Below are 14,437 nucleotides of genomic sequence, written 5' to 3'. Positions count from 1 at the left end.
GTAGAGCAATTTAAACATGCTTGGGATAGGCATATGAATATCCTTACAAAGAATTAAGGTTCAAAAAGGGTTGAGATTGCCTAAAGGATCAAAAAAGGGGCAGACTAGATGGACCAAGTGGTTCTTATCTGCCGTCAAATTCTATGTTTCTATGTTTCTATAGTCACTGTGCATATTATTGTCTATGTGTACATGCTGCAGGCTCTGGTCAGCACTAGCAATTAGTGATTCTAGTTCTGTAAATAGGCAGTTTTTCATATCTGGATTAGTAATCAAGTTTTGTGGCTATACCAGTGATCCCTTTTTATCTGCCTCCATTGAATTTATCAAGCTGTTAAGATGTCAAGCCATGCAGAACAGATCATCAAATAAATGATGGTAGTAAATCATTAAAGTAAATTCCTATCAGCAACTCAGATAACAAGCTGCATATTACTGCTCACATGCATTGCAGAAAACTTGATATTGAGGGCTGCAGCTAGATTTACGTATGTGGGAAAATTGCCTGATTTCTCGTGAGTCTGGTAGATACCCTCCTAATTCAATAGTCACCTGGCCATATGGCAGCTGAATAAACATCTTATTCAGCACTAAAACACCCACTTAACATTTTTGACCCAAATCATCTAATAAGTATTTCTGCTTTGTTTTGTATGTACTGAAATTATAATTGCATTTGTTAAATTTATGTGATGTTGGCCACATGATATTACTACTAAAAAAAAGGTTGGTATATTTATATATTATATAATAATCTGATTAACGGTGGCTCCAGAGGAGGGACTGCAGGTCAGCTCAAATTTCAAATAGGGGAGCCACACCAACTGTCACCAACTGCCATTTTAAACTGACTCACTGGCAGTTGGTGTGACTCCCCTTTTTGAATTTTGAACTGAGCTGCAGCCCCACCTCTGGAGCTGCTCCCGATCTGATTGTATTAGTTTACTTTAAATACTAGAAATACAGTACTTGCTATTCTTCTGATGAAAGATTATTGAATACATGGAAATAAGTTCAGACCTTTCTGACCTGATTCAATTAGGGCACATATACCACACATTTGCACATAATGGTCAGCTGGGCATTGCAAGTTCTCCAGTGCACCTTTGTAGGGTGCGAGGAAAAATTTCTGATGTTTCTTCCTAAGATGTGTCATTCCGGAATGGCATAACATGGCCAAGCCAATAGTTGTATTGTCCCTTTTAGATAAAACTCAGCAGTGGCTCTTTTGGATTTAACTAGTTAGCTCTCACTTTTTGGAAATCTTTGTGTGACAGCAGTTCAAATTGGATGTTATAACAATCTAGACATCTCAAGTAATGCATGATTTCTTTCTGAAGATCAGCAGTGAGAAACTGTCAAAGGGCCTGATTCTGAATTATACACAAATTGACTCTTTTTGCATGAAGCTGCACTAGCTAAATTTACAGTACTATCTTATTCTAATGCAATATGCAATATGCTGTACAGTCAATTTGAGAATCCACGGGTCTTCAAGTAGGAAGCAGGGCCACATAATTACACCAACTGTCATCACTAGTAACAGCACTTGCACTAGCCCCATGCTAAGTACAAAAGCTCCATCAGAAACAGGCTTCCAATTTCCATATGCATGACTTAGAACTGCACAGAGCTTTAGGTACACGCCCATGGGACATAGTTCTTGTACTGTATGCGATTGCAGCCAGTTGTTTTGCTAAAACTGAAACTAAAACTGAAACTGAAGCTGAATAAGGTCCAGAATCAAGCCGCTAGACTACACACACATTATATATATATATATATATATATATATATATATATATACACATACATATACATACACAAACACAGTATATACTGTTTATAGTCTTGAGAAAGTACCATTTGTTGCTCTCTGGAATAATCTATTTCTCTCTCTCTGTATATATACAGAGAGTGCTCTATAATGCATTGCACGTTTTAATCAAATATAGAGTCAGACACATGCTTCATCAATAAGAGTATGTTCTTACAAAATATAAAATCACTGTGGGCTGGTTAACAGAAGGCTCATACAAATGTTACCAAGCAAGGCTAAGCCCACTGTCTTAAATACCACAGAGAATCACAACCACACACTGCTGACAACCATGGAAGCCATAGCCTACCGAAAACCAGGTCAGAGACAGACATGGGAGGAGAAAGTTGAGCATCCAGAAGCAAGCGTCACTAGGCCACACCCTAAAGCATTTCATCATAAGACTTTATCTGGCATTGTGAGCGCTCTGTACATACTATAACCTAGCTGATTGACTGCAAGGACCAGTCACTACAGGGACCATTAGGACCAATGGAGAGACTATCTGGTTTTTCAAGTTGACTAAAACTTTTAATGTACTACAGAGCACCCCGCCCCCTCTTTGTCTATTTTCAACAGAGCATGTCTGATTGTGCAGTATGGACTCTGGTGCTTTATACACCTTAATTCTCATTAGATGGTGTTAGTTAGCTGGACTGAGAACTTTGCAGCAGCAAATAAGCGCCATTCATTATCTCTTAATAATATATATATATATATATCTATCAGCAGTGGCTCTTGCCACGGGCAACCAGGCTTTTTTCCCAGGGCGCCACTACCCCAAGGGTGCTGCCTCCACCGTGGCAAGAGCCGCTACTCCTGACCCCCTCTCCCCGGCTGCAATGGGCGCCGTGGGCTGTGTGGGCACCCACTGCAGCCGGCATCACTGACTGACACTAGAAGTCATAATTGACCCCTAGTGTCAGTGCGGCGCTGCTATGGGAGAGACGTCATGATGTCTCTCCCATAGAGAGGAGCCGGCAGCGGCCAGAGACAGCAGTAGTGGTCCGGAAGCAGGAGCTGGGCTGGTAAGTATTGTTTTTTTGTTTGTTTTTCTTGTTTGCAAGCGGCACTACTACAGGGGGCACATACTGGGGGCACTACTACAAAGGACACTGCTACGGGGGGGGGGGAACAGGTACTGGGGGCACTGCTACAGGGGGCACAACTAAAGGGGCACATACTGGGGGCACTACTACAAGGGGCACTGCTACAGGGGGAACAGCTACTGGGGGCAAATCTACTGGGGGCACAGCTAATGAGGGCACTACTACAGGGGGCACAGTTACTGGGGACAAATCTACTGGGGGAACAGCTGCTGGGAGTGCAAGTACAGGGGATAAGTGGCCATGCCACTTCCCTATGAAAAAGCCACGCCCCTATTTTTGACAACGCGCCTTTGGCGCGCACTAACTCTATTTTACCGTGTTGGGATACCACAGGAAACTTCCGCCCTGGGTGCCACAAGGTCTAGAACCGGCCCTGATAGATAGATAGAGATATATATATATATATATATATATATATAATACACATCTATACACACACACACACACACACACACACACACATACATACATACATACATACATACATACATATATACATACATATATACGCAGCACTCCTGGTGACTCACATAACAAGATACAGGTGTCAGATTTCAGTGCCATTTATTATAGCATTTTCATCAGGTCGATATAACATAGAAAAGTCTTACCTTTAAACAACAGAAACACCCGGTGACTGGCAGCATCCGGTAGGCGGGTCACGTGCTCACTCCCAGCAGTGCATAGACGGTGACATTGTGACATCGGATACGGCTCCATCATAGCTGTGCTCTCCTACACCATGGGGGTAATTCCAAGTTGATCGCAGCAGGATATTTTTTAGCAGTTGGGCATAACCATGTGCACTGCAGGGTGGGGCAGATATAACATGTGCAGAGAAAGATAGATTTGGGTGTGGTGAGTTCAATCTGAAATCTAAATTGCAGTGTAAAAAAAAGGCAGACAGTATTTACCCTGCACAGAAATAAAATAACCCACCCAAATCTAACTCTCTCTGCACATGTTATATCTGCCCCCCCTGCAGTGCACATGGTTTTGCCCAACTGCTAAAAAATGTCCTGCTGCGATCAACTTGGAATTACCCCCCATAGTCACACCATACACATTACTGCAATAAGCAGAGTGTACACATTGAGTCTCAAATGGCAAACATAGACAATCATGCATATATAGAGCTAGATAACATTATTTGATTGCATGTTATATTCCATGTTAAATAACAGAATACGGCTCTAATTAGTATACTAAGTAAAATTAGATCCAAATAGAGCTCAATTTTATCAACATAGTTATATAAGGGAATTTAATGCTTAATAATGCACTTATCGGATCTATGACAAGTATGAAGCAATAGATGGTACGTATCAGAAGCAAAACTATAATACTAAATTATGCAGTGGCTCAGGTGCTGAATATGACTATAACATTGCGTTTTTACAAAACTAAAACATTGAGGCTGGATCAATACAGATGATCCTAATGAATACAAGAAAAAGGGGCACCTAATAGGCCCTAGCATCTAGTAGTATTATGTCTACAGATGGATGGATGCATCCTCCAGACACGAATATAGAAAACCTTTCTTCCATAGAAAGATCCAAAGAAAACAGGATGTGGAGTCTTCTAATGAATTTACCTCCACGAGCAGTGAATATGAACCTAAAGTACAAAGTCAATCTACCAATAACCCTTTAGGAGTTACCACAAAGGCCAAGGGTCCGGGAGGGAGTGATTCCGCCAATACATGAGGAGGGGAAGATAGTGGCAGAGGAAGGGTGGGCATACCACCCAAGAACAAGATACAGTAGTGGTTAACCTTTCCAGTTACGAGCTAAGTACAACTTAGAGTTGTACTTACAGTACAATTTAGAGTTTTGTTGGTGATTGCCTCACCTTTAAAAGCCAAAAGTTTGTTGGCAGGTGAGTTTTATACCAGGTTAGCACATTTTTCTCCTATTGGATAGCAGTTGCCAGTTTTCCAATAAATCTACCGCATGTGAAAAATGTATGTGATAGAGTAGGACATGCAGTGATATGGGGTCCCATGATGTGGGCTGCAAGCTTAAATGCATTGTACAGTTCATGAACTAAAACCCCATTATTTATCCAGTTATGTATTAAAGTTTTGAAGTGAATGAGGTTACTGTGGAGAGTCCTGGGTTCTCTGTATATGTATATGTGAGCAGGTGGTCACAGCCCACTGCACCCCAACCTAAGGGTGGAGAGTGCATGTGTGCACCCCATTCATGGGAATTGTGAGTGTGGTAGATTCCTGTATGTGTAGAATAAGGTTAATTTTTGATTAGCCCTTTTGTGGTCATAGCTCTCCCATGCACCCCTTGCCAATCTCATTTACTTTAAACCTGTGTCAGCTGTTTCATTGGTGTGCTGGTGAATGTTTCACTTTTAAAAGCCAGTAGTAAGTTGGCATGTGAGCTTTAAACCAGCTAAACACATGAGTGGAGTTGTGTTGGTGATTGTCTTACCTTTAAAAGACAAAAGTTTGTTGGCAGGTGAGTTTTAAACCAGGTAAGCACATTTTCTCCTATTGGATATCAGTTTCCAGGTTTCCAATAAATCTAAGTAAAAATGTATGTGATAGAGTAGGACTTGCAGTAAAATGGGGTCCCATGATGTGGGCTGAAAGCTTAAATGCATTGTACAATTCATGAACTAAAACTCCATTATTTATCCAGTTATGTATTAAAGTTTTGAAGTGAATGAGGTTACTGAGGAGAGTCCTGGGTTCTCTGTATATGTAAGCAGGTGGTCACAGCCCACTGCACCCCAACATAAGGGTGGAGAGTGTATGTGTGCACCCCACTCCTGGGAATGGCAAGTGTGGTGTGTATATATATATATATATATATATATATATATGTTATGGTAAGAACTTACCGTTGATAACGTGATTTCTCTTATGTCCACAGGTATCCACAGGATAACATTGGGATATTGTCGAGCGACAGCGAAAATATCACCAACACGGTCATGAGCTTTCTGGCCTCCCAAGATGCATTGGGGCCTCCACTATATAGTCCCGCCCACTGACTCAGTCAGATCAGTTCTTTCCACAGCGATTTTAGGCAGGAACATCAGGCAGAGACCTGTTTAGGTGATAAGAACACACATGCACACCCTTCCATACAAGAAGGAAGAGGTTTTAGTGATTGTCTAGATCCTCAAATCAGATGCATCAGGGTGGGATCCCTGTGGATACCTGTGGACATAAGAGAAATCACGTTATCAACGGTAAGTTCTTACCATAACGTATATTTCTCTGGCTGGGTCCACAGGATTATCCACAGGATAACATTGGGATTTCCAAAGCCATTTTAGTGGTGGGGACGCTCCTGATTGCACAGGAGGACCTTTCGCCCGAAGTCTGCGTCATGAGAGGCAAAAGTATCCAAGGCATATTGTCTAATGAATGTGTTTATGGAAGACCATGTGGCTGCCTTACATATCTGTTCTGCTGAAGCACCCTGTTGTGCTGCCCAAGAAGGACCTACCTTACGTGTAGAGTGTGCAGAGACATTAGCCGGAATAGGGAGATCTGCATGAGAATAAGCTTCTGATATTACAATTCGGAGCCATCTCGCCAGCGTCTGTTTACTAGCAGGCCATCCTCTTCTATGGAATCCGTAGAGGATGAAGAGAGAATCTGTTTTCCTGATGGCACTAGTACGATCTATGTAGATTCTTAAAGCCCGGACCACGTCCAGCGACGCTTCTCCCGCAGATAGTCCAGATACCTGAAAAGCTGGGACTACAATCTCTTCATTCAGGTGAAACTTTGATACCACCTTTGGAAGATAGCTAGATCTCGTTCTGAGAACTGATCTGTCTGGAAAAAAACTTAGAAAAGGAGACTTACACGATAATGCTCCTAAATATGACACTCTTCTGGCTGACGCCATTGCCAGTAAAAAAAGAACTTTAACCGTTAACCACTTAAGATCTGCTCTCTCAAGTGGTTCAAACAAAGGACCCTGGAGAAATTTAAGAACTAAATTCAAATCCCAGGGAGCTGCAGGAGGAACAAATGGAGGTTGAATATGTACTACTCCTTGAAAAAATGTATGTACATCCTGTAAATCAGCAATCTTCTGCTGAAACCATACAGTTAACGCTGAAACTTGAACCCTCAAGGAAGCAACTTTCAACCCTTTATCCAATCCTGCCTGAAGGAAATCCAAAATCCTAGCTACTTTAAAAGATCTCGGATTGAAAATTTTTTCCAGTACACCAATGAATATAGGCTTGCCATATTCTATGATACACACGGGCCAAAGAAGGCTTTCTTGCTCTAAGAATAGTTTGGATTACTTGTTTAAAAAATCCTTTAGCCTCTAGGATATAGGTTTCAACAGCCACGCCATCAAAGACAGGCGATCCAGATGACTGTGACAACAAGGACCCTGCATTAGCAGATCTGGACGTTGAGGGAGCAGTATCAGTGCTTCCATGGACATTCTCAACAGATCTGTGTACCAATGCCTTCTTGGCCAAGCTGGAGCTATTAGAATGATTGCCCCCTTTGCCTGTTTTATCTTTCTCACTACTCTGGGTAACAGAGATATTGGAGGGAACAGATATGCCAGCTGAAACCTCCATTCTACTGACAGTGCGTCTACCAGGACCGCTCCTGGGTCTCTTGTTCTCGATCCGTACCTCGGAACTTTGTTGTTTAGATGAGACGCCATAAGGTCTATCTCTGGTAGACCCCATCTGTTCACCAGTGTCTGAAACACTTCTGGGTGTAGTGCCCATTCGGTTTCCTGAATGGTGTGCCGACTGAGAAAATCCACTTCCCAGTTTAGTACACCCGGGACAAATACTGCTGACAATGCTGGGAGATGGAGTTCTGCCCATTTTAGAATAGGAGTTACTTCCTCCATCAGTCTCTTGCTGTGAGTTCCTCCCTGATGATTGAGGTATGCTACTGCCGTCGCATTGTCTGAGCGGATCTGGACTGGTCTTCCTTGTAGATTGTCCTTTGCCTGAACTAAAGCCAAGTAAACGGCCCTTATCTCCAACAGATTTATCGGCAGGCGACTTTCCCTTGCGGTCCATTTTCCCTGGAACCATATGCTTCCGAGTACCGCCCCCCAGCCTTGCAGGCTGGCATCTGTTGTCAGGACTTGCCACTCTTTTATCCAAAAGGGTCTCCCCTTGTTTAAATGGTCTGTCTGTAGCCACCACGATAGAGACTTTTTTACATTTACTGGAATCTTTATCATCTGCTTCTTTATCGTCTGATGATTTCCGTTCCATTTGGTCAGAATAAGGTGCTGCAACGGTCTGGAGTGAAATTGCGCATATTCCACCATGTCGAAGGTTGATACCATCAGACCCAATAGTCGCATTGCTGCATGGACTGACATTGTCTGGGCTTGCAACTCTTCCTGAGCTATGACCTGCACCTTGACTATCTTTTTCTCTGGTAAGAGAACTTTCTGTAGGTCTGAATCCAAAATGGACCCCAAATGAACCATCCGCTGTGACGGACTCAGGGACGACTTTTCCCAATTTATGAGCCACCCGTGTCTCTGTAAACAAACTATCATCTGTTGAAGATGGCTCAACAGTAAATCTTGCGACTGTGCTAAGATTAACAGGTCATCTAGGTATGGGAATATTCTTATCCCTTGTTTGTGCAGACAAGCTGCCATAACCACCATGATCTTGGTAAACACCCTGGGTGCTGTAGCTAGCCCGAACGGCAGAGCTTGGAACTGGAAATGTTCCTGGAGGATGGCAAACCTGAGGTAACACTGATGTGATATTGCTATAGGCACATGTAGGTAAGCATCCCTTACATCCAGAGATACCATGTAATCTCCCGGTTCCATAGTCAACATTATGGAGCGTGACATCTCCATGTGGAACTTCGGGATCCATATGTATTTGTTCAACATTTTCAGATTTAGAATTGGTTGGTATGACCCATTTGGTTTCTGGATTAGAAATAGATTGGAGTAAAACCACTGTCCCCTTTGTGACGGAGGTATCGGGACAATCACACCTGACTGCAGTAATTTTTGGACTGCTTCTTGCAGGGCATTGGCCTTCGACTCTATACGAGACGGCTAGTGCAAAAAAAATCTTTGAGGAGGCTGCCTCCTGAATGGGAACTCATACCCCTGAGATACTACCTTCTGCACCCAAGCATCTGCTGTTGACTGTTGCCATATGTGTGCAAAAAGAAGGAGTTGGCCCCCAACCCTGGAATCCTCCAGGCGGAGGCCCGTCTCTTCAGGCTGACGGTTTCTGTTCAGGTTTGGAAGCTGGCTTTTTGCTAGCCCACTGCTTCCTACCCCTGGATTTAAACTGGGGTTGCTTAGGCACCTCTTTAGCTTTCGCTTTGCTTTGCCAACGAAATGAGCAAAATTTTAAACCCTTGGACTTAGGGTTATAAGCAGCCGGAAATATGACCTTTTTCGATTCAGCCTCTGATTCTAGGATATCCGATAAAGGTTTTCCAAATAATATATTACCGACAAAAGGCAATGCTTCCAATTCTTTCTTGGACTCCGCATCTGCCTTCCAGGTCCGTAGCCAAACTGCTTTGCGAGCGACTACTTTCAAGGTTGAAGCTTTAGAAGCAACTGTGCCTACATCAATTGCTGCTTCTTCCAAATACTGGGCAGATTGTCTTAAATGGCAAAAACGATCCTCTTGCTCCCTAGTAGGAGAAGGGATGTCATTCTCTAGTTCCTCTATCCATTCGCCCATTGCCTTTGCTACCCAGGCCGAAGCCATAGCAGGTCTTACCACTGCTCCTACTAGAGAAAAAATATTTTCAACAGGCTCTCTACCCTTCTGTCTGTGACATCATTCAATGAGGTAGATGACAGTGGTAAAGCAGATTTATGCACGAGTCGCAGAACATGTGCATCTACTTTTGGAGGAACTTCTCTTTTCGAACAATCCACAGCAGGAAATGGATAATAAGAATCCCATCTCTTAGGAATCCTATACTTCTTACTGGGCGCTGCCCAAGACTCATCCTTCATCTCCGTCAGCTCATCTGATGCTGGGAATTCAGCTTTCACTGATTATGTTCGTTTAAATACAGATGCTTTAGCTTTTAACACTGTCTTGGCTGGCTCTTCCAACGAGAGAACAGCCTTCACCGCATTAATAAGTTCAGCTACATCTTCTGAACTAAAGCTCTGCGACTGATCATCATACGGAGTTGAATCTATTGTATCATCATCATCCGATGTATCATCTTGTGTAGTCTGCCACACATACGTATCTGTCTTAGTCTTACCTGTCTCTTGGTTGCTTGTAGAGGCTACTGGAACCAAACCATAGGAAGGGAGCTGCATGTACGGGTTCATAGTGTAACCTAACCCTTGAGGTGGTGCTACCGAAGCTAACCTGTCCGAAGACAGAGTCTTTGTGCACATATTCCATGGTGGCTCTGTTGGTTGTTGAACCAACTCCTGTTTTTTACTTTGCTGAAAAGCGAAACAGTTTGTACACAAACCCTCATAAGTGACCAATTGATTCATATCAATTACCCCTGACTTACAAGATAAGCATGTTAGGGCTGTAGGAGTGCTTGATAAATTCTCCTCATCACTTTTGCCGCTCACAGACATGGTATTAACCTGTTATTGACTACACAATTTGTGACTGAAAATCACCCTATATGTCAGTATATAGAGGTGAGATCAATCTGACCCCAGTGCACCTGATTTGAGGGTCAGAACAGGACTAACATTACACAGAAAAGTCAGCACACATACTAGCAATCAGTCACATGTTAAAGCATTAGACATTGCCATATGAGAATACAACCTCCATAACAACTTATACAAAAGTAGGAAAATTGTTCTTCTGTTTTAAACTGGTTCTTTTTTTAACATAGCATGCAGAAAACACAATAATATACAGGTCTCATATGCAATAGGTCAGAGGTTCTCAAACTCGGTCCTCGGGGGCCCACACAGTGCATGTTTTGCCGGTAACCCAGCAGGTGCACAAGTGTATTAATTACTCACTGACACATTTTAAAAGGTCCACAGGTGGAGCTAATTATTTCACTTGCGATTCTGTGAGGAGACCTGCAAAACATGCTCTGTGTGGGCCCCCGAGGACCGAGTTTGAGAACCTCTGCAATAGGTACTAAAAATTAACAATGCATACTAAGAAGTAGAGAGAATTTTTAGTACTGTATACCCTGCCTCCGTAAAGCGGGATACAGGGAGACTCACCACACTTCCATATCCAAGCAAATACGCTCGTAAGACGCTGAGTGGATTCAGACGCTACAGGTGTACACTGCCGCTCCTGATAACTGATAACAGACACGGACGCTGAGCGACTTCCACGTGTATGCAGACGCTAAGGCCTGCGACTCGGTCTGGGTGGGTTTATCTCCAGTGTACACAACCGCAGCATCTAAGCTGCGACCGAGTACCCTCGTGGTAGCGTCTGAGCCGGAAGTGAGGTCATTTAGTTCATGAAATGAGAAACACACGGGAACTGGCCATGAACTCGGAGGAGGGACGGCCAGGAGAGCGTCTGAATCCCCCTGTTGACTTAAACTCCCCGGATCGCGGCCTCTACCTAGTCCTGGTGCCTATGATCCACGGTGCGTAGTGCTGTCGCACTCTAGATGTTCGGCGCATCAACACACTGTTTGTAGTCTCCATCAAAATCAGTGTAGCTGTGTCCTGACCCCTCTAGTAAGAGGAAGTACATAGACTCACCGTCTCCCCATGCTCCGGCCACAGCCTGGTTACGTCTACTGGACCTGCTAGAACATCCGACACAGACACCCGTCGAGACAGCACTGATACTCGAAGGTAAGCGTTGTTGCGACCTGGTGGGGAGTTGTTGGAGCGACTCTTTCTAGTATGCGTTTAAGACGCTGTTAAGAGGAGTCGCTCAAAAAAACAATATAGTAAGTCTATAAAAATAAAATAATAAAAGCTTGAGGCTGCTCTCACAGCAGCCCTGTGACCATGCGGCTTCCTGCCGCACCAAGCAAAAAACTGATCTGACTGAGTCAGTGGGCGGGACTATATAGTGGAGGCCCCAATGCATCCTGGGAGGCCAGAAAGCTTGTGACCGTGTTGGTGCTATTTTCGCTGTCGCTCGACAATATCCCAATGTTATCCTGTGGATAATCCTGTGGACCCAGCCAGAGAAATATATATATATATATATATATGTGTGTGTGTGTGTGTGTGTGTGTGTGTGTGTGTGTGTGTGTGTGTGTGTTTGTGTGTGTGTATAGCCTATATAATAAAAGCCATGACTGCTCCTCACCTCTGTTATCTGCACTGGCAGCCACTGGAGGCTGCCACGCAGACCAAGTGATTTCTTTGTCTGCTGGTAGTGAACACATCTCAAAGTGAAACACATACTGCAGGGAGATGTTACATACTCTTAACTTGCTGCTGCTAATATTGCTGCTAATATTAATATATTGATCTGACTGTTTCACACTTGCTACATGCAGAGAGGGGGGGACTGGAGAGTGGGGTAGGGACAGATAGGGCATGGGAGGGGAGAGGAGAGAGGGGTTGGGTTAGACAGGGACTGGGGAGAGAGAGATGAAGATTTTTTCAATATAGTCACAGGCAGGCAGGTACAGTCCGGCACTCTGTAAGGAAGGAGTTAATGCATGGGTGCCCTCTGCAAACAATGAGCAGTGTAGAAAGAAGGCAGCAAAATAAACAGAAATGTGATCTCAGTCATGTTCTCTGCTTATTTCCAGGATTCATGGTTAATCAATCTTGTGATGCTCTTTATATTATTGTGTGTTTTCTTTCCCTTTGTCACTGGTCTGCTTATACACTGTTTTGATTTTTGTCTTTCAGTGCTGATCATTCTCTGTTGTATGCAGACTCTATTCCAGTCTGTGTGCTGGCCAGGGCAGACGACAGCCCTGATGACAGCCTGTGTTACCATGGTAGACAGACTCATCTTAGTGATGTCATCAGTGCTGGACAGCAGGGAACTTGGTCAGCGCAGTGCCCCTCCTCCCACACATGCCCCGACTGGCCACATATTAGAAGGATCAACTGCTTATTTAGTTAAGACCTGCACATATGCAGTCTTTTTTTTACTACTGCTTTGTATCTCTTTGATGTAAGCCTTGATAAAAGAGCTACAATGCTCTGAAATGTCAGCATATTAACAGTGCCAGATTTCCCATTAGGCACATGAGGCACGTGCCTAGGGGCGGCACACCAGGGTGTCATCTGTACCACCCCCTCTGCCACCACATGATACAGGGAGAAGTGCTTCATGATCTGCAACTGCTGCCAAATGCTGACCACCCCCACCTCCCACCAGTTAGTGTCTCCTGCCCACACACCAGGCAGCCAGTGCCTCCCAATTCCGCCTCCTGGTGGGTTCAAGATGGCAGCACCCATGCGCAGCAGGGAAGCAGCTGCGGGTAATGGAAAGTCCAGGCTCAGAACCCGGAGAAGTGTCAAGGCCAGATGACCGGGAGACACTGGAGCGCGATTTTAGGTCAAATGACAGAATCCCTGCTGCCCAGCAGCTTCTGGCTCACTAGGATTGTGCTGCTGAGGTCTATAGCGGCTATATACTGTGAGTGTGAACTGTGTATACTATGAGTGTGAGCTGTATGTACTCTGTCAGAGTGAGATGTGTGTACTTTGTGAGCATGTGATGTATATACTGTGAGCATGGAAGCATCATGTGTGTGTGTACTGTGTTTGCTGTGCATGCTGTATGTGGTGTGAGGGTGTGCTGTATATGTACTACTGTATGAGTGTGAGCTATATATGTTGTGAGTGGGAGCTGCCATTATGTGCAGGGGGGGTTGCCGACTGTCATCCTGCTTCCCCTGTCATCCACTATCTCCCTGTCACCTCTGCCTCCACAGTCATCCAATATCTTCCTGTCAACCACTGACTCCCTGTCACCCCTGCCTCCACTGTCACCCACTATCTACCTGTCAACCCTGCCACCACAGTCACCCACTATCTACCCTTTTTTTGTGTGTACAGGGGGGGGGGGGGGCAGCTAATAATGAACCTGGGGGATTTCTTAACATTTAATTTACATATCGACAATAGGGGTGCAAGAAAGAGTGCGACCACAAAAATGTTATATAAACAATTTGTTTATATAAAATTGTTGTGGTCGCACTCTTTCTTGCACCCCTATTGTCCATATGTGAATTAAATGTTAAGAAATTCCCCAGCTGTTTTGACTGATATGCTTGGGTGTGGTTCCTGTCTCTTTAAAAGAGTGGGACAGGGCCTAAACACATGATATAAGCATGCTGTGTATTTAAAATCCAAAAGATGCCTGTGAGCATTGCTCAGATTTGTGTAAGTCAGTGTAGGGACTGACCAAATGGGAAGGCCGTGAAGGGGCTGGTCAGCTTAACAAACTATTGCAATATTTTGGAACTAACATTCCCTGAATTCAGATGAATTACAGTTTGAAGTGTTAATATTAGGTGAGTGCTGAATTTGTATGATTTTTTTATTTAAATAGTGTGGTCACAATACCACTGGCACCGCGGATGTATGAGTGCTTTGGGCTC

Source organism: Pseudophryne corroboree, chromosome 9 (assembly GCF_028390025.1).
Source record: "Pseudophryne corroboree isolate aPseCor3 chromosome 9, aPseCor3.hap2, whole genome shotgun sequence".
NCBI classification, from domain to species: domain Eukaryota; kingdom Metazoa; phylum Chordata; class Amphibia; order Anura; family Myobatrachidae; genus Pseudophryne; species Pseudophryne corroboree.
This window is presented reverse-complemented; position numbering follows the sequence as displayed.